This window comes from Podarcis erhardii (assembly GCF_964252035.2).
Source record: "Podarcis erhardii genome assembly, chromosome: 11".
Lineage (NCBI taxonomy): Eukaryota > Metazoa > Chordata > Lepidosauria > Squamata > Lacertidae > Podarcis > Podarcis erhardii.
In genome coordinates this window covers 26,175,784-26,203,583 of record NC_138501.1, presented here as the reverse complement: position 1 = coordinate 26,203,583, position 27,800 = coordinate 26,175,784, and the positions used below count along the sequence as shown (strand labels likewise).

The window sequence follows — 27,800 nt, the reverse complement described above, 5'->3', positions numbered from 1 at the left end:
GCCATAATATCTGAATGAGTGACTTTTTTACATTTCATACCACACCAACAGCTTTTTAAAAACTCAGTCAGGTCAAAATGTACGCTATCAGCTACTTGGGAAACTTCCCTGACTGTGCCCACTGGATCTTTTATGAAAATTTTGTGTGTGAATTCTATACAAAACCAATTCTATCATTCGTCTGCTTTCTTCTAATAAAAACACAGTACGTTTCTGAGCACAATCAAAGTGTTGGTGTTGACCTTTAAAACCCTAAACGGCCTCGGTCCAGTATACCTGAAGGAGCGTCTCCATCCCCATCGTTCTGCCCAGACACTGAGGTCCAGTGCTGAGGGCTTTCTGGCAGTTCCCTCCCTGCGAGAAGCAAAGCTACAGGGAACCAGGCAAAGGGCCTTCTCGGTAGTGGCGCCCGCTCTGTGGAACGCCCTCCCATCAGATGTCTTCTAACATTTAGAAGACATCTGCAGGCAGCCCTGTTCAGGGAAGTTTTTAATATGCGACATTTTAATTTATTTTTAATCTTTGTTGGAAGCCACCCAGAGTGGCTGGGGAAACCCAGCCAGATGGGCGGGGTACAAACAATAAATTATTATTGTTATTATAAGAGTCCTTTGGATCAGTCCAAAAGCACATTGAATCCAGCATCCTGTTCTCACAGTGGCCAACCAGATGCCCATGGGAAGTCATCAAGTAGGAAGAAAGCAACTCCACTCTTCCCAAATGTGGTTCCCAGCAACTGGTGTTCAGAGGCATGCTGCTACTGACAGAGGAAGTAGAAAGTAGATGTCATGACTAGTATCCATTCATAGTCTTACAAACCATGAATTTAACCCTCTTTTAAAGCCATCCAAATTGACAGTTATCACAACATCTTGTGGAAGTAAATTCCAAAGTTTTAGCTATGCATTGTGTGACAAAATACTTTTATCTGCCTTGAATCTTCCAACACTAGGCTGCATTGGATTGCTCCAAATTCTAGCTTGTCCACACCATGCATAAAATATTATCCCTTCTTCCTTCTTAACCAAACGCACCAAATGTTGTAACCTTTCCTCATTGCAACCCTTGATCATTTTCATTGTCCTTTTCTGAACCTTTCTAATCCTTTAGTAGCCATCAGCTGAAGCCAGGAAGGTATTCTTTCCCTACAATTTGCCACTTCTTTCAGGCAACAAAGATGTCTAGAAATTTGGTGTTATGGTTAGTTATGAGTCTCTATGACTTGAGGCAGCCTGCCTCTGATTACTGGATGTTTGTGCTATTGTGTCATGGCTTGCTAAGGCGAGTTTTCCATGGCACAGGGCTAGACATTGTGGCAAAAAGAGCATTGGATCACATGGAGTATAAATCTGATCCCACAAGGCAGTTACTATGATCTTACACTGCTAGGGCTCTGATTTCTCTCTCTCCCTCTCTCCCTCTCTCTCTCTCTCTCTCTCTCTCACACACACACACACACGCACACACCAAAAAATTACTTGATAGGTGTTGCTTGTATGCCTGACTGAAATAGGCTGGGCTGAAAACCCATTTCCTGACAGATCAAACTGGTGACCTTTTGGATTCGTCTGTTTTTCACTATAATACACAGTATAACATACCTAAGCATAATGCCTTGGACAATAAAAGCCAGTTCACATGCATAATGGTTTTGACCTTTCTTTCTCTTTTACTACCAGTAAAGTTCCCAATTCTGCTTGAAAGAGAGTCTTTACAATGCTTAAATCTGCAAGCCAGAACCACTTCTCAACATCCACCACCATCACAGGTATTCAGGGACCATATTAAATTGGTCGGAAACTCTCCACCGTTTGAGGTCCTACAAACCCTGCAGAACAGGTGCTCTACCACTGAACATGAGATCATGACCTGAATTTCCCTGATGCTCCTCACTATTGGGGGGGACACAGAGAGTCGATGTGCACCTTTAGTGTAGGACTGCCACCACAGTGTCTGTCTTCCTGAGAAGATCCTCCTGCAGCAATAATGAGGGATGTGCAGAAGCTTTGTGGAGCTGAGGAGAAGAACAGTGGTGTCATCAGGGCAGGGCTTTAGGGAAGAAGGTCATGCTTCACTCACCAGAGTGAGCAGAACCTCCCCCCGCCCCTCGCAGCAGGGCTCTTTTACCATATTTTGAAGAAAGTCAAGTAATAGATGTTGATATCCAATAATGACCACCCCCTCGTAAGACCACTGAGTCCAAAATGTCAAATTATTCAACTTCACCACAATGGCGGCTATAAACGGCAAACACCTCACTCGCCGTGCCTTGTCTCCATGAGTAAAACTATGGTGAATATGCAAATTGAAGTTAAAAGCTCATTTAAAAATGAAGTTGTATCCTAATGAGAGCCTGCTCTTTCCCACAGTCCTCATGCCAAGTTGGGTTTGCACTTTAAAGGGAGGTCACACAGTTTAGCAATAAAGCAGAGCAAAAGAGAAAAACCGTTTTACTTAATTTTGGGGAGGAAGTGTCATGCCTGGGGAAGTATTACAGTATTTTACTAATCAGCTGCAATGCTCATTAGGCTGCTTATTATATCTCAAGCACTTGTATTTGTTGAAGAAGCAGCAACTGAGATAAAAGAAATTTGAAAGTGAAATCATTACAAATTTGAGTCAGTGCCTTTTGCAGTTAGGAAGCCTGCTCTATTATCCTTAATGAGCTGGTGCCCCAACCTCTGGAAATAGATCCATAGAGTCTAACCTCTTTTGAACTTACTCAAAAATACTCTGTGATGTGAATTCATAAAGAGAGAATTTATTGTTTACCGAATATCATTTTTAAACATCTGTTTCACCCAGATTTTTTAAACGTGCACACCCCTAGGTACGTTTTAATTTAAGCCACCCCTTCTGTTAGCCAGTCACCTGGAGCAAGCAGCTCCTTCTAACTAACTCACTTGGCAAATCCATTCCTTGAGGTGTTTGTGACAGGCACACAAATACATCAGTGCAGGCAGTGAATGGATTTTAATATTTTTAATGGCTGATTTAAAAGATCAGGAGCACAGTTATATAGCACAGCGGGACTGGGAAAATCTTAATATTGTAGTTTGAATCTAAAGAAGTTTTTATTTAAGCAATGGTTTCCAAGTTTCCTAAACGGGAGGAAATGAATAAATAATAAATTAGGACCTTCAACTCAGCACGTATTCAATGCACATAAGCTCACTGAAATCAATTGGCTTGAGAACTTTTAAACCTGTTTCAAATTGTGGCCTCGGTTGTCCTATTTATTTCAATAGGAGCAGAACTGCATGCCTAGCATCTACTCCCTGGATCCAGGGATGGCTCAGCTGGTAAATCATGAGACGCAAAATCTCAGGTTTGTGGGTTCAAGCCCCACAGTGGGCAAAGATTCCTGCATTGCAAGGGGTTGGACTAGATGACCCCTGTGGTCCCTTCCAATTATGCAATTCCTTGATTTTATGATACTCCATGTGATGATTTTGCATGCAGTTAAGTACATAAATCTTTCCTTGAGCTCAGCCTCTCATGCTAAAGGTCAGAAAATGCAAAAATATAAAAAATATAAAATTCGACACATGTTCATAGGAGGGGAGGATGTGATGGGGAATTGCAGAATACCCTTAGTGAGTAAGTTTCTATTGTTCTTGCAGGGAACCAACTATCAGCTTCCTTTTTACCTATATCCTAGGCACTCTTGCAGCTTTAAAGCACTGTTATTGTTTTAATAATGGATCTCATATAAAAATGTATCATATGCAAATACCCAAATTGTAGGACTGAAGGAGGAATACATCACTGTTAATTAGGAAATTTTGAAGAGATATATACTGCTGTAAGAAAAATACCAGACTAGAAGACATGAAAAACATTTATGTTTTAATAGTTTCCTTTGGGATGACCTTAACTATGCTAATTGGCCTTTGATGAAGTATGAGGGGGGACTGTTGAGTTAAATGGTCAACATGCTCATTATTTAAAGAATAACATTTTTCTAGAACTAAAGTAACCGAGAATACATTCAAGATATAACCTTGCTCTTGGGCACTTTATGGTTTTAATGCAGGTCTCTGCATCAGACCAAATACTGTAGTGAACTATAAAATGTATTATATGACTTTACCACCTTGCATATTCCCTACCCACCCAAGGAGTGGGGAACATGCAGAGAAAGGCCACATGTTTCTAACAGCGTGATCCTATGCTCCCCCCACCCCGAAGTAAATACATCCACTTCAAAGAAATTAACTAAGGGCTCGTCCACAATTCTGATTGTGTTGTACCTAGAAAGCACTGATCTGAATGGTTTTCTCCTTGATCCATGCTTTCTAGGCATGTGTCTGAGCAGTTTCCCCCATACCCCACTTCTTTCCAAGGGAAAATCCACTCTTTAATGATAGATCAGAACAAATGGGGGACACCTACTTTGCCAGTAACACACGTGAAATGGATCTAGGGGACTTAGTAGACCCCAAGCTTACCATGAATCAACAGTGTGATGCCGGAGCAAAAGAAAAAGAAAGGGCTAATGCTATTCTAGACTACATCAACAGAAGTACAGCAAGAGAAGTAATAGTACCATTCTATTCTTCCATAGTCAGGCCACACCTGGAATAATGTGTCCAGTTCTGGACACCACAATTTAAGAAGGATATTGACAAGCTGTGCAGAGGAGGGTGACCAAGATGATCAAGGGTCTATGGAAACCAAGCCTGATGAGGAACAGTTGTAGGAGTTGAGAATAAGAGCTGTTCAACAGAGGAACAGTCTCCCTTGGTTTGATGTTACACAAAAAGAGATTCTGATTCTAAATATCAGGAAGAACTTTCAGGTGGTAAGAGCTGTTCTGCAGTGGAATAGACTCCCTCAGGAGGTTGTGGACTCTCCTTCCTTGGAGGTTTTTATGCAGAGGTTGAGTGGCCATCTGTCACGGATGCTTTCATTGAGATTCCTGCATTGCAGGGAGTTGGACTAGATGTCCCACAGCGTATCTGTTGGCGATTTTGACTTTTCAGTAAGAAATTAAAAGAACAGAGAATATTACCAAGACAACAAAAGGAAAAGATAGTAACTTTAGTGGACAAGCCTGGCATTAGCACCTGGCAGCCTTGGGCAACTGCAAGTGAGAATTCCCACCTATGGGTTTATGTAGTGGTGTCCATGGCAAGTAAGCATCTAAGTTTGTTACAATAGCTCAACATAGCTTTAGAGTATTATTGGAAATTAAAATGGAGGAAGGGGCCCATCACATCATACAGTATGTTTTCTTAGGACCCCTCAGACTTGGAGAAGGTCCTTCTTAGTGGACACTGGAGTGTTTCCTTCAGTGATGGAGTTATTCATATTTACCTGTTTCATAGCACCAGTTGCAGGTGAGGTTTTTGGGTGCACTTAACACTTAATATCCTCTGCTGCTCTCCCCTATATATATATATATATATATATATATATATATATATATATATATATTCCAAAGCCAACTTCCTGCCAGGAAGATCACATAAATGAAGGTATTTTATAAAATCTCAACCCCTAAATGAGAGATAAAATGGCTCAACTCACACAGTTTCCTCTCATTTGAAGACTCTGGGGGGGGGGATGTAAAAACATGTACATTTATATAGAAAGGAAGGCGTTGGACTCCCCCCCTTCAATGTCATATGAGGAGGATTGTAACTAAATAGTAATAGCAGATCTTTTAAACTAATAATTGGTGTTCATAATAAGGGTTGTACTGATAACCAGCTGTGCATCTGCCCTCAATCCCCGTAGCGAGGAAGGGGAAGGAAGTCTGCAAATGATTACCAACGTCAAGTATTTCTTGCAGTCAAAGTTTTCTTTTTTAAAAAATTAGTAAAATACCTTTTTACTCTTTAAAAATATATCCCAGTTTGAAAGTAGGCCTATTTAAAGAGTTTAGAATAGAACAGCTGTGCACTGCGTAAATCAAGGGCATTGCCCAGTTGGGCTGCCGGCCTACATTGTAGACTGAGTCTGCAGTAAAAGCTCTTCTCCTCCCAATTAGAGAATAAAGGTTGAGGTGCCTACCAGCCTTTCAGCATGTTTGGTGTGACTTTTCACTCCAGACTTTACCCTCTTTATATCATTCTCTCTTGCAGTTGCTTCCCTGGCATGCTAGTGGTGTCCAGTAATGCAACACGAGGTCAGGACGGGTTATAGTTTTGATTGCGCACTTTTGTTTTCCTGGGGTTTTGTAAGTCAACCCTCAAATCCTATTCCATTTCAATCTGTTATAACTAGAGTCAAAACCTCAGTGAATGGTTTTGACTCTATATTTTCCATTTTCAACAAATCAGTTTGAACCTGTTGACGTGCACAGCATGACACCTTTTTCAATGATAAAATGCAGCAATTTCCTAATCAATTTCACGGGACAGATGTAAATTCAAACCAGCCCAATGAACGACAGAAATTTGTTCAGAGCAGGAAACATTGTGACTTCGAATTCTATTTTCTATGAATATTCAAGATCAGCATTCACACAACAAAATTCTGAGGAGCATTTAGCTGTAGAAAATAAAATCATTAGTAGAGTCTTGTTAAAACAAATGTACCACCAGCCTGCTGAGTTGTTTAAGCTTGAGTTAACCTTTCTTTTTCAACCATTTAGGAGAGCAGGATGCAACCTCATTCCACTGCCTACTCAGTTGTCAGGGAAAGAGGTTATCCATTTGCAGGAACAAAGAAACTTAGCTACCCTGTTTCACCCTTCAGTTCTGGCTTACAAGAAGCCCAGTTCATTTTACCCTTGAATTTGTTTTTAAGGCTACAATACAAACCACAGATCTGTCAGACTGTGGAGGGTTTGGATAAGGCATAAGTGCCCCTCTCTGGCAGTTAGAGGATGCTAGCAGAAGCAGAAATAGGTATAGCCATGTATAAATGTATCGCAAGAAGCAGCCCTAAAAACAGTGGTGCTGTTGGTTTATTAGTAAATGTGGGGTTTGAAGTCAAGCCAGCTTCCTCAGCAGCTGGGCTTGGAGAGGTGCCATGCAAGAACAAAGTGAAAGCAGAATCATTACCCTGGCAAAAGGTGAGACATTAAGCATCAGACAAGAAAGGGGGAGGCTGCCAAGATTACAGGGGCCGTGATGTTACCAAAGAAAAAACTGCCTTTTGCAGGAGGCTTTGGAAATGGAGTTTACAGAAAGATGGTAGAAGCGGAAGGGGAGGAGTTGTTTTTCTGCAAAGACTGCTGGGAAGAAGGAGGAGGAAGTAGGCAGAACTCCATGCGGCGCTGGCTGAAGGAGGCTGCTCCAAGGGACATGGGGCCATTTTGGCTGTTGCTTGCGACCCAAGCTTGCTGAAGCTACAAGAGGAGCAATGTTCAGCACCCCTTCCATTGAAGTCTCTAGGTGTAAATATGTGTAAAATAAACCATGATTTTAAAAGACACAAAAGTCTTCACCACATCTTGATTGATTCCCAATGGAAGCATGACCCAGAGTAAGTGCCTGGAATCCCCTAGAATCTTGCTTCCACTCAGCAGCGATTGCAGGTGGCGCACAACCTTTGTAACAATATTTTATGTCTGAAACGCAAATATGGAACCATCTGTCACAAAACGAACTTTTTTTAGGGGTGTGATGTTTTCCAATTTAAAGTATTGAACATTCATGAAATTTGGCTGCATATTAAAAAGTGGAACTTCCCATTCTAACTAGATTTTTAATGCAATTGGGTGTATGTTCACTCAGAGCTAAGTCTCTCTGGGTTCAATGGTGGTTCTTTCCTAATAAGATTGCTTAGGATTGCAGCCTTAGTATGTTAAAAAAGAAAAATCATTGATCTAAATTAAATGTGTTCTAATTTTTCTGAACAAAAATATACCCCTGCCATATGGCATAAATGGTGTTATTATTAGTTATTTTCTTGTCCACAGTGCTATTAATATTTGAAAATCACTTCTTGTTGGCAATTAGCAAATTCACATTTTATCAGGATGGGGGGGGGGGAACCACCCTCCAAGTTATTGGGTTACAAAGTGAATTGTTCTGCAGCTGCAGAATCAAGTGCTTTAGCTGAGTTAATGCTTTTCATTTCTTTTGCATGTGTCAGCATTAATGGAGGCAAGCTTCTATAAAGCCTTGCATGTGAAGATGGTGCTGAGCAGACTAGATTCAGTTCTGTTGAATGCTTTTTGCATTTTCTTTCTTTCTTTCTTTTTTCTTTTTCTTTTTTTTTTTGGAATAACACACAAAAGGAGACTTCAAATCAGGCTGAACTTCAAGTAAAAGTTAATGCTATTCTCTTTTGGGTTCAACCACCCACTTTGCTTAAGGTCACTAGTTGAGGCTAATGCTGTGCAGAGGGGCTGCAGCAAACTTGGCACCTCCTTGATTAGGCTCCCTGCTGATCTAATACACATACCAGCTCACTTGCCAAGTCAAATAACACATTTAGTGAATTGGAAATAAGATTTAAGTGAGCCAGCACAATGCGGCTTGCCCTCTCATCTTTTTACTGAATCCTTCTCTTTGTATGCTAGACTGTGAAAACTGCTCTTGTTAGAGGACTTAATCTTCATTTTTTCCTGTAGATTATTTGGAAACAGGTCAATTGAATGTTGGAACTGCTAACTCCTCCTACCAAAGAAAAGGAACTGCTTGTGACATACTTAATACATCATTTAAATGCAAGGCTCCTATTATGAAAGGAAAATACTGTAATATAAGGAACTCCTAAAATGAAGAAGAAGAAAAATCAGAGTGTTAAATGTAACCTTAAAAAAAGAATGTGTTTGTTTCTTTACCAACTACTCCTTTTCCAAGAGTATCTGGCATTGCTTTTGAATAGTAATTGATGGAGTTGATTACTTTGGAGTGTGTGTGAAAGTGATTAGATAGATAGATAGATAGATAGATAGATAGATAGATGATAGATAGATATAGATAGATAGACACACACACTGTATCGCAATAGTTAATTCTTAATAGAGCAGAATACAGTGGGATGACATTTCTATAGGCCATTTCAATTCTGCTTTTCATAACAGCAATCCAAAGCATTTCACATCATGTTTGACTTCGCACTCTTCTAGCTTTTAGTGTCACAAAACTGGAACTGATCATAAAGCATTATAGCTTTGTGCTTGGTATGTTTGCTTCCTGTTATTTTGGGGAATAGAGGAGCCATGGAATTTGCTATCATTTAAGATATACCACTGGGTAACATGCAATCTAAGACATTATTATCTGTAACCATCCGATATCACTGTAATAGGTTATTCAAGATTATGGTGTGTATTGACTCTTTATCGTATACGCATTTCTTCTGGATATATAGATTTATGTGAGCATCCCTCTCTCCATAAGAAATCCTGCAATAAGCTTGGTTTTGAGACCTTTAATATAGTTTGCATTATAAGGAAAGGACAGCAATACAATATGGAACAGAGACTGAGGCAGGTGGGGAGAACTATGCTGTAATGGACTGGATCCAAAGATTCACACAACTAATTTTGGATGCCCAAGGGTGTTTTTGTCTCATGTTTCCCAACTGCATGCCCCCAGGTCACCTGGGAAATTGCTCTTGAAATTTCTGTCACTTTCAAAAACAGTTTATGACATGGGTTTGGGAACTCCTTTGGGGAGAATTAAAATCAGATCAGTTCCAACACAGTTCCTCAAATGCTCCTTTGGATTTAAGCCCATGTCGCTAATGAAGATTTCAGATACGTTGGTTTTTATTGTGCCTTTTGTTTACATGAGTGACTAGATGAACAAATATCAGAAATTTGGTTATATGATACAATGTTTCAATGCTAAAATTACCACAAGCTCTTATATTCTAATTAGAAGAAGAACTTTTTAATTTCCAATTAGAATTCCAAAGCTCCAGTGAAGTGAAAAAATGTGGTGGAGGAGACCAGAGCCACAACAGATGCCAAATATTTGGTATTCAAAATTAAGGGTTGATTCATAATGTTGCTGCTACTCTACTTCCACAATTTGTAGATGATAAATGAGGTATTTCCACAGTGAAATGAAATATTGATTAGGTGAAGTCTAATAAAGCCCTCTTCAGGCATTCAGCTTGTATGTGTGAAGGGGCAAATGGGAATACATGAGATGTGCCCATTCAGCTCACTCACTGATGCTCTACGCATTTCAGGGCTTTCTGTACCCAGCCATTCTCTTACTTTTGACTCCCATGCAGTATACATTTCCACTTTCAGGAATGTAGTAAGCTGCCTTAAACCAGGTCAAACTATTTGCGCATCAAGTCCAGAAATCTTTGTCCTGCTGGCATCAGCATCCATGCTCTCTGGCAGACATCTCTCACATCATCTGCTGCTACCTGACCCTTTTCAAAGATTGGACTAAGGACTCTCTGGATGCAGAGCATGTGCAATGCTCCTTCCTTCTACATCAGGCCCTCCAGATGTCATTTGACTCCAACTCCCAACAGCCCCAGTCAGCATAGCTAATGGTCAGGAGTTATGGAAGGTGGAGTTCAATAACACCTGCAGGGCCCACAGAACACACCCACAAAATATAGTTACCTTCAAAGAATCATAGGAACTGCAGTCTACCCTCATAAAGTATAAATCCCAGCACTCTTAAAACTGCAATTTCCATATTATTGGGGGGAAGGTCATTGCTTGAAATGTGTTTGAAGTGTATGGTGTGGGTGTGACCAGCTTCAGCTTTTGATTCACATACACTGACCAGTTCTGCCTTCTTTTAAAAAGCAGTACCGGATGTACAATTGATGAGCCTTCACCTGCATACTACCTTGCCAGGAAGGGACCAAAAAGGAAACACCATAGTAAAAGAGACAATAGCAGGACCAAATGGAGGGAGGGCAATCTTGATCTCTCGTTCATGGTCCCAGAGCAAATATGTTGATTTGGCATATAATGAAATGCCTTCTCTACCTTCTGTGGTGCAGCTGATAATCCACCAATGTGAGATGTTGCGGTACATCATGCAACAGTGGAAGTAATAAAATCATAAAACCAACAGCTAATCCACTCCACAAGGTTAAAGTGAGCTGTACTGCAACTTTCCAATCCATACTGACCTTATAGAGCCAAGGTGATGCTGTGCTACTAGAGATATATATTGGTCATGTTCAGTGGAAATGGCCAGCTAATTCAGATACTGCAAATGAATGAGCCAGTATGACTCCAAATAATTTGATCTGTAGGTGTCTTTGTCATCCACATAGGTTGAACCATGTAAATAAATGTCAATGTACTTAATTTAAAAAACTCTGTGTTTCAAAAAAAATGTAATGATGAAAAGAAAATATTCAAAGGAAATGTCTTCAGCGCTCTAGATTTCATCTATATCACAGATAGATATATAGATTCTATAAGTGTGCCTCCATAAAAAATGCAGGTTTTAATTCTTTCCTTCACAGGCTCCAGGATTCAGGCTGCAACATTTTCTGTCCCGACTTTAAAACATAAGAAGGGTGCTGGAGAGGCAATCAATTCTGGGAAGAGCTGGCCTTATTCATAGGAAATTGCAGTGCCATAGAAAAAAGGGATTTTATCCCTGTCTCTGTGAGAGTGTTCCTGTGTAAAGCGCGATAGGTTATTACTTAAACCAGAGGTGCCAAATAATGATGTGTTCATTGTTTTTCTGTGCATCAGACCCAAGACATTCAGGGCCCAATTTGCATAAGTGCTGGAAAAAGTAGCATGTGATCATGTAATTAAGGACCGTCAGCACAGTTCTCAAAGCATTTGTGCCAGCAGGAACCCCATTGAAGCCAATGGGCTTCCCACTAGGGCTGTTCTTTGAGGAGAAGCCTGTGTATCAACATGAATACACACAAGGGGTCCTGACAGAAGGCTGGATGGGCAACACTGATTCTGGTGGTTTGTAGTTATTGAGAGACTTTGTGAGCTTCCTATTAATTTAACAAAATAAAAAAATTCCTTCCAGTAGCACCTTAAAGACCAACTGAGTTAGTTCTAGGTATGAGCTTTCGTGTGCATGCACACTTCTTCAGATATCTTATTATTAATGTTATTATTATTATTATTATTATTATTATTAATGTTATTATTATTAATGTTATTAATTTAACATTTGTTTTAAAAAATACGTGTACATACCTGCACTATTCAATCCTCCTCTATGTTTCAAAGCATACCCAAAAGTTTAATTAGGTTGTTAGTACAGACATCCATACAAACACACACACACATTTTTAGTTTTGAAAGTGTAGCTTTTTACATTCTTATTCCGAGGCTATGGTTAAATAGGTGCTTGAGTTAGTGATTGTGTGCATGCATTAGTTTTCCTGCTTGTTTTGGATTCTGTGGCAAATCCCTAAATTAGAGTTTGAAGCACTTAAACTTAAGAAACATTTAAAAGCAGCTGAGTGGGAAGACAATGCTGAAAGGAAAACTGACAAGGAAGTTTTACTTCACACCATGAGATTGTTTTGTGCATGTATTTCTGCGTAAAAGTCTATGGACAAATCATTTTTTAATTCTCCTGTTTCTCTCTCTCTCTCAACAGCCTTACATCATGTTAATAATACTGAGTGGTATTCAACTAAGTTTTCCTCTGTGTAGCCCAACTGAAATTAATGAACATGATTAATTAATTTCAGTATGTCAACTATGAGTAAAACTTAGCTGAATATTATCCATTGTAGTCAGCTTATTTCTAAATTGCTGGGTTTTTTCATATATAAGTGAAGTGTTATGAAGCCCAGTAATATTAACATTTAACTCTTCATGAAGAAAGCAGTGACATTTTAAAGGGATAGCAACTTAGAAGGGAATGATTAACTTGGATAGGAGACAGAATCATTTCCTTCAACAGCCTGATTCCTTTTTACCCTGTTGGATAAGAATACAGTACTGTAGTATTATTTCTTGGTTCCCACCACCACCACAGCGTCTCCATGTAAAAACCCTTCTCCAGTAGGGTTTTTTTATAAAAATAAAATAAAAACTAATACTAAAAAATATATATACCACACTACCTTGTTAGTAGAGGAAAATTAAGTCCTTAGTTAAGTCACTTGCCTCTGTATCTGTTTTTCCTCTAGCTGTTTTCTCGTAACAGTGCACAACAGAGCTTGGACTTTCATGCATCAGTAACAGATGGGAGTTCTATTATTAATGTTTTTAAAAGTGCCTACAATACCTTTATGTTCTGTAAGGCACTCATCAAACTGTAATGTGAGCAGCTGATATCTAGAAAGGAAATGATATTACACATGTCTGTGTAATGAAGAAGCTGGAATTTGCAGGATCGTGACATTGTAATGCCTCATCCCCAAGAACTTGATAGTTTTATTCCATGTGCCAAAATCCCCAGTGCATTTTCTGTTCAACTTTATATTACACATATACACTACTTTCCTTCGTATACTGTCTAGAGTTTCTGCACATTGCTAAAATGAGACTCTGAGTACAGAAATTCCTGCTGTGTGTCTGTAAGCGGTGTGTGAGAATACACAATGGGGTGTTAGAGATACATTTTATGATTTATTCAGAACACACAATAATGCCCTATACCACTGAGCTCTGGTTAGCGAATGCCACCCTTAAATGATAGCAACAAAATATTCTTAGACTATAATCATATGCATGCATACCTAGGAGTAAGCCTGATTAAACTCAGTAGACTTACTTCTGAGTAGACCTCATTAAGCTAAATCAGCCCAGAATTTATACCTAACTGAACCCCTCAGCATTACACAGGACTAAATAAATAAAATTTCTTTACTGCAACAGCAAGGTCATGGATAAAAAAAAGGTGTGAGCAAACTCCATTCATGCAATGGTGCTATCCTGCTCCCTCACTGCAGCCCCTCCGCCAACGCTGCACCTAAGAGTTAGGAGAGCCTTTATAATGGCATGGGCTATGGCAGAGTAGTTTGTAGTGGCAAGGAGAGACTGGGAGAAATCAGGGTGCTACTTTGTATGAGTGGTAGTGTTTTCCCACTCACTGAAGGAACCTTTGGACCCAAGTGGTAATAAACAATGATTTTAATACAATTGTTCAAATGAAATACACCTTTACACTCCAATGCAGGCCTAGTTAAGACATCATTATCCTCAATATCATCGAGTGCAGCCAACTCTCACTGCCCCAACATCTCCACTACCCTGCCCTTTCATTGTATGAGACCGTGACCCTAGTGTTACAAACCTGTCCATGGCTGCACCCATCCCTGCTACCCATTCCTAAGTGTAATATCAGTCTCTGGCCTATGTAGTAAACTTAACTATCCTCTTACAACTGGCATGTTGGAACTCCTCTCCTGACATCGGTTCCTTCTATATTTTTGGATTCTGTTTTGTTATATCTGTCTTTTCTGTATGTGCACATCTCCACCATTACTTCTGTGGTACACACAGTATCAACAATATGAACTCCCTTTAATTTATAACACTGCAAAAGTGCCCCTACATTTTCTTATTATCTGACTTGATGAACTAATTAGAAACAGTCAAGGTTATAGCTAGGTGTCCAATAAAAATGGTTCTAATTGCCCCGAGACTGCGGATAATTCAATTACAAATCTTTTCAATTTGATTTATTCCTTTCTTCCTAAGGAAGGATTATGTTGATGGGTTTCAGGTAATAGAACTTGGTGGCTTAGGAGGAGCATTAAAACATCCTTCCAGATTTAACTAATGTGATTAAGTTTTATGAAGTTTGTTTTTCTTCTTAAAATCTTACAGAGGTCAAGTACTCATGTGATTCCTTTGGAGCAGTGGTTGAGAAGTTGGTTAAATTGAGGAGGTGGTAGTAATCTCTTGAACTGTGCTCATTAAAGCTCTAAAAAGAACTGAAAAATCTTTTCCCACATCACGCAACCTAAGTTAATAAATGAAATAAACCTCACATAATACTTTTCAAGTCTTAATTACTGATTCTTGGTGTGGAACTGCTTCTCGGATAACACCCTCTTACCGGATCATACTTCTGTGCTCATTACACAGAGAGAGCGTCAGGCTTGACAAATATTTTGAAGTTAAGTTCAAACCTTTGCCCTGTCAGTAATCTAAACTGAAATGAACCATCAATGAGATTTCCCGCCCCCACCTCATTCTTTCACCCAAAAAACGAGAGCGGGAATACTTTTATGTTGTCTTTCTTCCTTCGTTTAATGAGTAGGAAAATGTAATTGCTCTAAAATGGTTTCATTTGTGTAAAATAGCTTAGTGGACGGTTTTTATAGGAATTCCCATTTATTGTTGAGATAGAATTATGTAGATATATTTTATTTCATTTCTAAAGCGCACAACAGGAATAGATGTTAGGAAACTTTACCCAGTAATGTAAGAAACTAAACTGCAACATTCTGAAAATGGAAATGTTGAGACTTCAGGAGCAGTAATTTCTGAAATAGTAACAAGCCTACAGAGGGAGTAATTACAAATAATAGAAAGTGATGAGTATGCCATTAATAGTGCAATCCTATACATGACTGCTCAGAAGTTAAGTGCTATTGTGTTTTAATCAGTGTTTTTTTCTGGGGGGTACGCAGGTGTACGCATGCCCCTAAACATTTTGTGAATCTTTGTACTTTTGTCCATTTACTGTATTTATTGTTCCTGATTTGAACTATAAAATTGTGATTTTCTTGGGTCAAAATGAGAGTCGCCCTAAACGTTTTTTAAAGAAAAAAAAAGCACTGGTTTTATTTATTAAAGCATCCCCCTTTCCTCTTCAGTCAGAAAAGGCTTCCACGGCAGCAGAAAAATATCAATGGTAAGGCAATATCTGCCCACAGGCTTACAATGTAAAAGACAACATACAAAAGGAAAAGGAATTGGGAGGGAGAAGGAAGAAAAGAAAATCAGGCACTAGTTCCCACATACAATTACAAGAGTTCTTGTACTGACTAGCCATGATGGAAAGAAGAGAAAAAGCCAACAGTTGCTGGTCTTTCAGCCGAGCGGCTATACCTGTAGATGACAGTCGTGGGGGGAGCCCAGTGGAACTGGTTTTTCAGAACAGCAGATAGACAGGACCTATGGTCCCATCTCGCTCCCTCTCCTGTCGCTAAGAGAGCTTTATTCCCAGTAAATCATTATAGGATTGCAGTCTTTAAAGTATAAATTCATAAATTAGCATGTGAATATTTGAGAGAAATATAATTCCAATAATTTTTCAGATATCGTTAAAAGAGTTAGGTGCTGCTGAAATTATATTTTTGATCCTGAGCAGCAAATTTCCTTGGAAAATTTAGCTGCCTGTTTATAGCTTAGCCAATTCAATTGCACATCAGCTAATTCACTGTTATCCGTTATCCATAATAATACATTTTATACTTTAGCAAAGAGTGACCGTCACCACTGTAATAGTCCACAGATGTCTTGACCTCTGCTATGAGCAAGCCATATTTTATAGCAAAGATGCTTGTGTCTCATCTCTGACGTAGCTCCTACTCTCTTCTATTTTGCATTAAACTTTAACCTATCTTCTTAAAAGCAGAGCATAATATTACATAGTGCAAAGCAAGAGTAAAATAAGAAAATTGCTGACCACTGCCAGCTTTTATGATAGATCATGAATGTCATAAAACAGCTTCCTAAAGTGCAGTGCTGACAGTAGAATACTCAAAATCTAAATAAATGTTATATATAAAAACAACCAAGGTAGGAAATTCAATGATACATGCAATTGCTGCAACTGGATAAAAGGAGTTATTTGTGTGAGAGAGATAGATTATATATTCAGATTCCAAAACTCGGTTTGTTGCAGGTTTTTTCTCCTTCTTATAATGTTTCGTTTTATGACATTTTCAGGATTTGCCCATTTTTTTGCGGTGAGTTGGTTCGCCAAAAGTGCCTATAGTCAGAACTGGAGGTGAACCTCCTCTTTCTCAGGCAAAACTGAGGAATTTCAAGGTAAACCAAAGGCTTCAATGGTTAGCTGAGTTTTTTTAGAATGGATTCCACAAATCTTCAAGTTTTTTGTGTTCAAGCCTTCAGTCATTTTTTGGGGGGGGGAGGTGTTAGAATTATGCTTGTTTTAACCTAACCCTTCCTATCGGCACTGTCCTTCAACTTTAACCTTATAACACCTATAGTTCCTGGATCTGCCTTTTCCCTGCTACCGCCACAGCACCAGCCCTTGCTTACTTAGCATATTAACCTGTGTATAAGACGACCCTCAATTTATCACCAAAAAAAAATTCAGAAAAAAGGTCGTCTTATACATGGAAAAATACAATAAGTCTGGGCACTATGAATGAGGTTGGTTAACTTTAAAATTCTGTGGTCTGAATGAAATTCTCCTCTATTCCTAATTACTAGCATAAAGCTTATCATTTTCTGCCTCCTGGCTTTTATTAATGTTTTTTAGCCCCTGCTGATCATGACAGTATGACTTCCGATGAACCTTGAAGCATACCCAAAAATGGCTACAAACTCAGCTTCTAAATGTATTATAGAGTCTTGTATGAACCACAGAGCAGCTCTAGGGATGTATAGGGACTGTATGAATTTATCTTTGAGCAAGGATGTTTTGGGAGGAAAGGCTGTCCTCAGTCAGCACAAACACATACACCATATTATATAAACAAATAAAAGTAACTCGGCAAAACAAAGTGAGTTCTTTAGCAACTGTGAGTCTGTAATATATATATTTACAATTTAAGATGTATTTCAAATTCTTCTTTATTATTTACTTGTCGGCGACTAATTCTTAAAAACTGATTACCAGCTGAAAAGCCCAACCCCCTCGCATCCCATACGGATCACGTTCGCAACCCGAGCATCCACTGTTTTGCCTTTATGTATCAATCGTCTGTTCAGACATATCACAAATTTTCAGTATTCCAGGCATTAGCTTTTTTCACTGCTGTATCACACTCTTGACTCATGTTAAGCTTGTGGTCTACAAAGATCCATAGATCCTTTTTGCATGTACCACATACAAGCCAGGGGTCTGCCAACTTGTTTTTGTGCAGCTGTTTCTTCCTGCCTAAGTGTAGAACCAGACATTTATTCCTGTATTTTTTGTAGGAGCAAATGAGCTTGTGAAGGATAGTTCTTTATTTGAAATAGTTTCTTCAATACAGCTAGGTATCAGTACAGTGTGAAGCAGGTGAGTGGGAATTATTGGAGAATTTATGTTGACCTAATGTCTATTAAGAGCATCTTCAACTTCTTAAAATACATTTTGAACTCAGATTCTGTTCCCAAGTAGAAAATAAATATGCAATTTGTCAGAAGGGTCTCATAAAGTATAAGTAAACTGTAGTGCCAGCCTTCAAAATACAACTGCCAGGAAAGGATTGAGACCTGACTGCTTTTGTGTTAAAGGAATTATCTGTGATTTATATATTTGTATGTTCTTCCTAACATTTTACACTCAGATATTAGAGGCAGGGTACAAAGCATATCATAAGTTGCAGCCCTAAGCAAAGGACCAAGGAGAAGGGATTGATATGTAAATATGGCTTCAACATGCAATTTTGTCATTTAAAGGATAAGGAAGACAGCATGCTTGGATAGAGTGAGAGGAATTATGCAGCTGCCCTATTTAGAGGATTGAGGCCTACTGACAGCCATGTTGTTATTGTGTTGCTAGAATGAATTGGAGCATGAAGTTCACCTCAAGTTCCCAAGGGAAGTTGAGGTCACTTCAACACCCTGAGTTCATTTCAATAAGATGTTTTCAGCTCTGCTGTGGGGACCAAACGCAAGTCAGGTGTGCTACTGAGTGAAATGTTGGTTTGACTAGGAGTGAAATCAGCCACATCTTCCAATTCAAGGCACTTCTGCTGCCTCTTTACTTCCTAAAACGAACTCAGGTGTTAGATTCAATATTTTCAGGCCTCGATTTTTCTGTCTGGTATCTGTAGGAGACAAAGTGTCTTTAACATGTATTGACTGAAAGTCTGAGAATGGTGCTTCCCAACATGCCTCATAGGAGAGGTGATTTCCACCCCACTCCCCTCGGCCTGTTAAGAGGGATAAGGCATGCAGCTGCTCCTTGTAAACTCCTGCCTTAAGAAGGCATGACTGCACCAAATTAAGGTGACAGGTCTCTCCCAAACCACAGTTTCTGCTACATCGACAACTATTCTGCCCACCCAACTTTTGACAGTAAGGACTAGCTGGGTGTGCCCCCCCCCTTATTACTAATTTTGCCTTGGTAAATGAGTTTTTCCATCAAATACAGTAGGTCATTCACAACTGACCACTCCATTGCGGGTGCTGGGAAGCAGAGACACAGGTGAGACCCAAGGCATCTGTGTGGAGAAGCAGATTTGGTTCCTGAAAACAGGGATTTAAAAAATATGAAAAGAAATAATAAATCACACAGATTAATGGCTCACAGGGGCTGGAAGCAGGAGCACCAACCATCACTGGCTAGGACTGATAATACAGAAAGGGCCTTCCTTGACATTCCTTTAAGATAGGGTGTGCCACCCAGATGTTCCTGAATCATAACTGTCATCCCTGACTGGGGCAAAACTAGGCTTTCTTCCACCTGGGCCAAAGAGTTTGGCACACACACACAAATGAACACATTTGTTTTTAAAGGGCATAAAAAGCAGGCAATATATTATCTGGCTACAACATTTTATTCTTATATAATTCCCCCCCCACACACACACACACATAATTTACACAAAATATCCAATGTAATTTATAACAACGTAACAATGTAACTTATAACAAAAAGTATGCATTTTTTCAGTATTACAAGATACAGTGGTACCTTGGTTCTCAAACTTAATCCGTTCTGGGAGTCCATGCGACTCTTGAAACTGCTCAAAAACCAAGGCACAACTTCTGATTAGCTGCAGGCGCTTCCCGCACTCAAGCAGAAGCTGTGGAAGCTGCGTCAGACATTCGACTTCCGGAAAACGTTCAAAAACCAGGACACACACCTCCGGGTTTGCAGCATTCAGGAGCTGATTTGTTCGATAGCTAAGCCATTTGGGAACCAAGGTACCACTGTATAATGTATATAAAGTCTGTTGCTTTGCATGTGCAACAACAAAAACAAAGCCCATTTGCACTACTGAGAAAGTGCTTCATACTACTGTCAGGCCACCACCCAAAGCAAGCATTTTTCTGAATGCCTGCCTAGAGGTTGGAGAAGTGTGCTTTAACTACCAGTTGTTATAAGAAAAAAAAAACTGTTCCTTTCCCCTTATGGGAAGAGCCCATATAGAGTCCTTTTGTAGGTTCTCTATCGGTAGGAGAAAATAACAGAGGCCAACCAGAGAATACTGAGAAGCAAAGCAGCTAGTAAGCCAGATTTTTTTAACTGTTCCAACAGGGTGCTCACAACCACAGGCAGGAGGCAGGAGGGACCCAGAACAATGGTGCGCATGGCCTTATATAGACTTTTTTAATTGCCACCTTCTAGCTCAAGACCACTCCACCCCCCAACACATTATACATACATCATAGAAGAGGTGGTCTACAGCAAAAAAAAAACCTGTCTGCCAGGTTACCTGAGAATGATCACTGATTGCATTATTTGGGCAGTCTGGCGATTCCTTTGTGATGATCATAGAATCATAGAATCATAGAATAATAGAGTTGGAAGAGACCACAAGGGCCATCGAGTCCAACCCCCTGCCAAGCAGGAAACACCATCAGAGCACTCCTGACATATGGTTGTCAAGCCTCTGCTTAAAGACCTCCAAAGAAGGAGACTCCACCACACTCCTTGGCAGCAAATTCCACTGTCGAACAGCTCTTACTGTCAGGAAGTTCTTCCTAATGTTTAGGTGGAATCTTTTTTCTTGTAGTTTGGAACCATTGCTCCGTGTCCGCTTCTCTGGAGCAGCAGAAAACAACCTTTCTCCCTCCTCTATGTGACATCCTTTTATATATTTGAACATGGCTATCATATCATCCCTTAACCTCCTCTTCTCCAGGCTAAACATGCCCAGCTCCCTTAGCCGTTCTTCATAAGGCATCGTTTCCAGGCCTTTGACCATTTTGGTTGCCCTCCTCTGGACACGTTCCAGTTTGTCAGTGTCCTTCTTCAACTGTGGTGCCCAGAACTGGACACAGTACTCCAGGTGAGGTCTGACCAGAGCAGAATACAGTGGCACTATTACTTCCCTTGATCTAGATGCAATACTCCTATTGATGCAGCCCAGAATTACATTGGCTTTTTTAGCTGCCGCGTCACACTGTTGGCTCATGTCAAGTTTGTGGTCAACCAAGACTCCTAGATCCTTTTCACATGTACTGCTCTCAAGCCAGGTGTCACCCATCTTGTATTTGTGCCTCTCATTTTTTTTGCCCAAGTGCAATACTTTACATTTCTCCCTATTAAAATTCATCTTGTTTGTTTTGGCCCAGTTCTCTAATCTGTCAAGGTCGTTTTGAAGTGTGATCCTGTCCTCTGGGGTGTTAGCCACCCCTCCCAGTTTGGTGTCATCTGCAAATTTGATCAGGATGCCCTTGAGTCCATCATCCAAGTCGTTGATAAAGATGTTGAATAAGACCGGGCCCAAGACAGAACCCTGTGGCACCCCACTAGTCACTCTTCTCCAGGATGAAGAGGAACCATTGATGAGCACCCTTTGGGTTCGGTCAGTCAGCCAGTTACAAATCCACTGAGTGGTAGCATAGTCAAGACCGCATTTTACCAGCTTCTTTACAAGAATATCATGGGGCACCTTGTCAAATGCCTTGCTGAAATCAAGGTAGGCTACATCCACTGCGTTCCCTTCATCTACCAGGCTTGTAATTCTGTCAAAAAACGAGATCAGGTTAGTTTGACATGACTTATTTTTCAGAAATCCATGCTGACTATTGGTGATCACAGCATTCCTTTCTAGGTGCTCACACACTGTTTGCTTAATGATCTGCTCCAGAATCTTCCCTGGTATTGATGTCAGACTGACTGGGCGGTAATTATTTGGGTCCTCTCTTTTCCCCTTTTTGAAAATAGGGACAACATTTGCCCTCCTCCAGTCTGCCGGGACTTCGCCTGTTCTCCAGGAATTCTCGAAGATGACTGCCAGTGGTTCTGAGATCACATCTGCCAGTTCTTTTAATACTCTTGGATGCAGCTCATCTGGCCCTGGAGACTTGAATACATCTAAACTAGCCAAGTATTCTTGTACTATCTCCTTAGTTATTCTGGGCTGTGTTTCCTCTGCTGAATCATTTGCTCCAAATTCTTCAGGTCGGGCATTGTTTTCTTTATCAGAGAAGACTGAGGCAAAGAAGGCATTGAGGAGTTCAGCCCTTTCTGTGTCCCCTGTTTGCATTACACCATCTTCTCCTCTGAGTGACCCCACTGTTTCTTTGTTCTTCCTTTTGCTACGAACATACCCATAAAAGCCTTTTTTGTTGCTTTTAACCTCTCTAGCAAGCCTGATTTCATTCTGTGCTTTAGCTTTTCTGACTTTGTGTCTACACGTGCTGGCTATTTGTTTGAATTCCTCTTTGGTGGTTTCCCCCCTTTTCCATTTTTTGTATACATCCTTTTTTAATCTTAACTCAGTTAAAAGTTCTTTAGATAGCCACCCTGGCTTCTTTAGGCACCATCCATGTTTCCGTCTCATTGGTATTGCCTGAAGTTGTGCTTTTACTATCTCCCTCTTAACAAACTCCCAGCCATCATGAACTCCCTTTCCTTTTAATATTACTGTCCATGGGATCTCCATGATAAATACTCAGTTCCTGAAACCAGGTCACAGGCTCACCCTGTTCATACACAGATACCCCTTAAGACAGGATTTGTGAGCACAGAGACAGACAATGGGGAGTTTTTCCCATTTCCTTTGTCCTTGCACAGAAACATTTGAAGTCAATCTGGGAGAGACAAAATGGTTTCAGGACTTTTCCTGTCCTGATTCAGACATGTGGTTTATATATTTGTTTGTTTTTGTTTGTTTGTTTGTTTATGTTTTTGCCTGGTACATTTATTTTATATCTTAGACCTTATAATTCTTAGTTAATTTGCAGATTAGACATGTAATATTGTTTCAGCTTCTGGTTGATCAAATGTTTGTTAGGCAGCTTACCAATTAACTGTCCAGATCTATGCAATACGACAGAAGCGGGGGAATCTAGAGTTTGTGTTTTCTGCTGCTTTAGAGGGTAGGACCCAAACCAATGGATTCAAAATACAAGAAATGAGATTCTGACTAAACACCAGGAAGGACTTTCAACAGTGGAATGGACTCTCCTTCCTTGGAGGTTCCTAAACAGAGCTTGGATGGCAATCTGTCCATTCTTTTGCTGTGATTCCTGTAATGCAAGGGGTTGGACTACATGAACCCTTGGTGTACCTTCCAACCCTACAATTCTTTGATTCTATGCAGGATAGCCATTGATCTGTTGCTTTGTAGGATTTTGTCAGCTGCTTCCTCTTAGGCTCTGCTTTTATATTTGTGAATAAAGCAACTTTTTCAAAAAATGTCACAAGTCTCTCCTGTGTTCTGTTATCCAAAAACCAACCAGCACTGCCCCTGGAGTTTCTCAGAGTTTGGAAACCAAAGCATTATATAATAAGTTGTGGCACAGTGCTCAACCCACGTTTGGGTCTCTCATGTCTTCACTCCAGGAGTTGGGGGTTTCCTCCTGGTGACATTTGCCACAGGATTTGCGGCTGAGGTTTTGATGTGGTCTGTTGAGCTGCTTTAAATAAGTGTTTCAAGAAAATACTTTAAAATAAATTAGTAAACAATCAGCAGCATAGTGATGGTCAATACTAATAAGTTCAACATCCACAGAAAATTCTCATTTGCTCAAGTCCTCCTTTGCATCTGAAAATTATTGTAATTCATTATTGGGACCAAACCAGCCATCCCCTGCTATTTTCGCCACATTATTAATATCTAAGAAACTCATGTTCCTGATCCATTCTGACTTATATAGGACCATTGCATTAATTTAAATCACTTCTGATGAAAGTTATTCTACATGACTGTACAAATATGCCTTAATTACAGGAACAGAACTATAGCCAGATCCCTGAATCAATGTGGATTAAAACATAATTTCACAGCCAAACAGAAACATGTTCCCAATCACTGCACTTGAATTATTGTTATGTAGCTTGGGGCTTGTATTAAAATCACTGAATAATTGCAATCAGATTATTATAATCAAGTACAGGGACAGTAATTACAGGTTACAGTCATTTTAAGCTGCCCTGGAAGTCCCATATACTGATCATATGCATATTAAAAGTTTATGTTAGTGATAAAATTAATGAACAGGATTGCAAGCTCCTGTCTGTGAGATAGGTGTCACATATCTTCCTGTAAAGGGAGTTGTATTTTGCATAGCAAGGACATCCAACATGTTTACATGATTTTCACTTCCCACACCAATTAACTATAAACAGCAGAGGAGAGCTATTCCACTTCTAGCCCCATTTTTTAAAAACACACACAACATTGTACCTCTCCTTTATTTCCACGTGAAAAACTTTCAATAATTGTTTCAATGGCAATGATGAATTAAATAGGTTGTTGATAGCATTATTTATTTAAAATGGATGAAGAAAGCTAAATTGTAAAGGTAGGAGAAATTGTATACCTTTCCCATTTTTAGATCATAGAAACAATGGATATTATTGAAAATTCATTTTTTGAAAAGCACCATAAGCTGTGTATTTCGCAGAAACTCTATTTTCAAGCAACTTCATACAGTCATATTTGCAAATGCCATATGATGTCCTGTATTGAAAACAGTAACCCATGCTGTCTTAATATTCTGATTAAAAAAGTGAAACCCCACTGCTGTATCTATAATAGCTATGTCCTTTGAGACCAACAATGAATGAAGAATCTGAAACATGAACTGGATTGTGATTGCTTGGCTCTAAAATTAGAACCTGAAATTCAAGGAGTGGAGCCCAACTGCTCTCATCACAAAGAAATATATCAGAGCAGAAGTATCCAATCACTGTGTAATTTTATTGCCGTTTAGTTTAAGATTCCAACAGAAAATGGAAACATTGGAAAAGTGAAAAATAGCACCCTAGTCCTGAATCTTTGCTACTGTATTTTCCAGCTAAATGAAAGCTGCTAGTGTAATATCAAGTTAGCAACACTGAAAATGGTAAATATTCAGGTATTTCTCTATCTTAAGCAAATCATAGAACTGTAGAGTTCAAAGGGACCCCAAGGGTCATCTAGTCTTGCAACGTAGGAATCTCAACCAAAGCATCCATTATAGATAGCCACCCAACCTCTGCTTCTAAACTTCCAAAGAAGGAGAGGCCACAACCTCTTGAGGGAGTCCATTCCACTGCTGATTCTCTCTTACTGTCAGAAAGTTCTTACTGATATTTAATCAGACTCTCCTCTCTTGTAACTTGAATCCATTGGTTCAAGTCCTACCCTCTGAAGCAGGAAAAAACAAGCTTGCCCCATCTTTGCTGTGACAGCTAGGGCAGTCAAAGGCATCCGGTTGTGCTGCTGCAGATGCAGCAAGGTGTTGAACCCACTATTTTAGGTAACAGTGGCAAAAAGAAAGCATTAATATAGGCATTGGTGTAGTCAGAACCCAGGAACTTTGTGGGGATGCAAATTGCCGCCTCTGTCAAAAAGCATTTGGTGAATATAGAGGGAGGGATATCCCCTCTCCTAGACTGCATTGATCAGCTGAAAAGTGGGACTACTACGTGTATCTGTGTGTCCTGTGTGTTTGTGTGCAAGAATGTGGGATGGCTACACCCACTACTGGTATGTGGTCCTTAAAGAATTGGCCAGGTTTGAATGTCACATTTGAACCAAAAATGGTTAGCCACTACTGCTATAAGGTGTCTGGAAGAATTCCTGTGGTATGCTTTGTTCTGCGGGTGACTCTCATGTATGACCATAACCGATCCACTAGTAATTGAAAACAATACATCAGATGAATCTTTAAAAATATATATCAAGATTTCTTTATGACATTATACATGGTTTGGATTTCCTCCAGCCCCATCCACAGAAAGGGGTAAATGCATGGCTATGAAATATGAATGAAAAAGAACGTGACATTCAAGAGAACAAAATAGGCCAGCAGACTAATCCCATGCCAGCCACACAGAATTTCTGCAGCCACCACGACAGCCAACATAAGCCAGATAAAAGGCCAACCAAACACCCAGATGCTGCTGTTGGAAAACTACATGCTAGAACTCAGCATCTGGGTTTCACAGCTGCCAAGTTCACCCCATGGGTGTCCACAGTATTGGCTCAGATGTTGGACCAAACAGAAGGGAAGTGGGCATCATGGAACATGCTGAACACCACAGTTAACAAGATGATACAGAGCCAAGCGAGTAATAAAAAAGCATGAACTTGCCAATGTGGTTTAGAACTTTCAAAAACTGAAGCCAAATCTAGTGTGCATCCCAAGTACCAGATATAAGCAAGAAATCTCTCTCCAGGTAGTCCACTGGAACAATAGCAAAACTTGTAATTACAGTTGGTGTAGAATGCGGTCACCTGCCTTCTGGTCTCACCAAACGGCCTATAAATAATCAGAAAGACTTTAAAGGCCTGTAACATTGTGAAAAGATCTACATGTCATGCTTTTATATATATAAACAACAACAACAACAATCAAATATCTCAAATTAAAGGAAAATTCGTCGGGGAAATAAAGTGCTTTAAAGAGCTATGGGTAAGCAAAAGAACCACTAAATTTGTTTACTGATCAAAATGAATACTAAGAAAGTAAAATGTAAGAAAAGCTAGTTGAAGGTTGCGGTATACATTCCTGATTCTTTTGATATTATTCCAACTTTTGCACCTGGATATCCAACACATCTCTCCAGTGGACATGTTCAGACTTCCTTAATAGTTGATATGGAGTGATAACTTTCTGTTTAGAACCTGCATAACTTCTCTAGTCACATAATAACAATTTTATTATTTGTACCCCACCCATCTGACTGGGTTGCCCTAGCCATTATGCCCCAGCATAGTTGCAGGCCTTTAAATTTAGAGCAGTGGCCATAGGCAAGTGTCTTCTACAGTGAGGAAACACCCATTCCCCATTTCTCTTAGCTTGGCTACCTCATTACCTTTGAGGAAAAGATATAGGTTTCAGCATTTGAGTCCTATCAGCAGAAGCCCATGCAAGGACTTTTGCTTGCACAATAGGGTTTCCCCCCACTCCTACCCCTGTGTATCCCTTTCCTCAAGTAGAGCTACTCTACATGTCACTTGCCAAGTCTGTCCACCAAACATTCACCTTGACTCAGGATGGATTATGGAGCAAACGTACCTTCTGGCTGGGGAGAAGCAGGGCTAGGGAGCAGCAGTGGAAGAGTCATCACTGCATCCACAGCCCTGGATTTGCACTAGCCAGCGCTTAAGTAAGAGAGGCAGTATTTTTCTCAATTTTTGCTGTGTAGGCTCCAGGCTCGTGCAATGGGGTGGTCCAGGTCAGGACTCTCCAGATGTTAGCCCAGTTTAGGATCCAGAGGATCCTTGGCTGACCCAGCTATGCCTCTCCCCAATCCATGACATCCCACTTTGGAGTCTTAAACTAGCCACAGCCAGCAGGACCATAGCTATTGGTAGCCTGACAAGAATCCACACCACTGGCTGGTGCAACAGAGCCCTCCATAACGGTGTAGTTTCCCCACCAGAGAAAGGAAGCCTCTGCTCCATATGCCAAGGACTAAGACTAAAAAGACTAAGGTTGTAATCTTAGCAGAAATTAAGTAGTAAGCACCATTGAATTAAATAGTATCTATGTCTGAGAAGATGTGGTCCAGATTATGCTGTCAGTTTATTTTCTTCTCTAGCCCATTTTCTAGTACTTCATGATAGGCCAGTATTCTTCTAAAGCAGAATGCTTTGTGTATGTATTTATTTCATGGGAATGTGTGTGATGTTGTGTTTTAATGGCACTTGTTTCTAGAAAGGGCACGTTTTAA

At 39.9% G+C, this 27,800-nt stretch overlaps 1 long non-coding RNA gene across 2 annotated transcripts in view; it reads left to right on the top strand.

Annotated features, from left to right (window-relative positions):
- Nucleotides 1-27,800, top strand: part of LOC309352272 — a 41,361-nt gene that overhangs the window by 8,954 nt on the left and 4,607 nt on the right. The window contains exons 2-3 of one of the 2 annotated variants that reach the window (XR_014161220.1): nt 16,727-16,828; nt 17,286-17,513. This is a non-coding gene — a long non-coding RNA (uncharacterized lncRNA). Of the gene's footprint in view, nt 1-16,726; nt 16,829-17,285; nt 17,514-27,800 lie in introns of those variants that run through there. The other variant, XR_014161219.1, reaches the window with a different exon arrangement.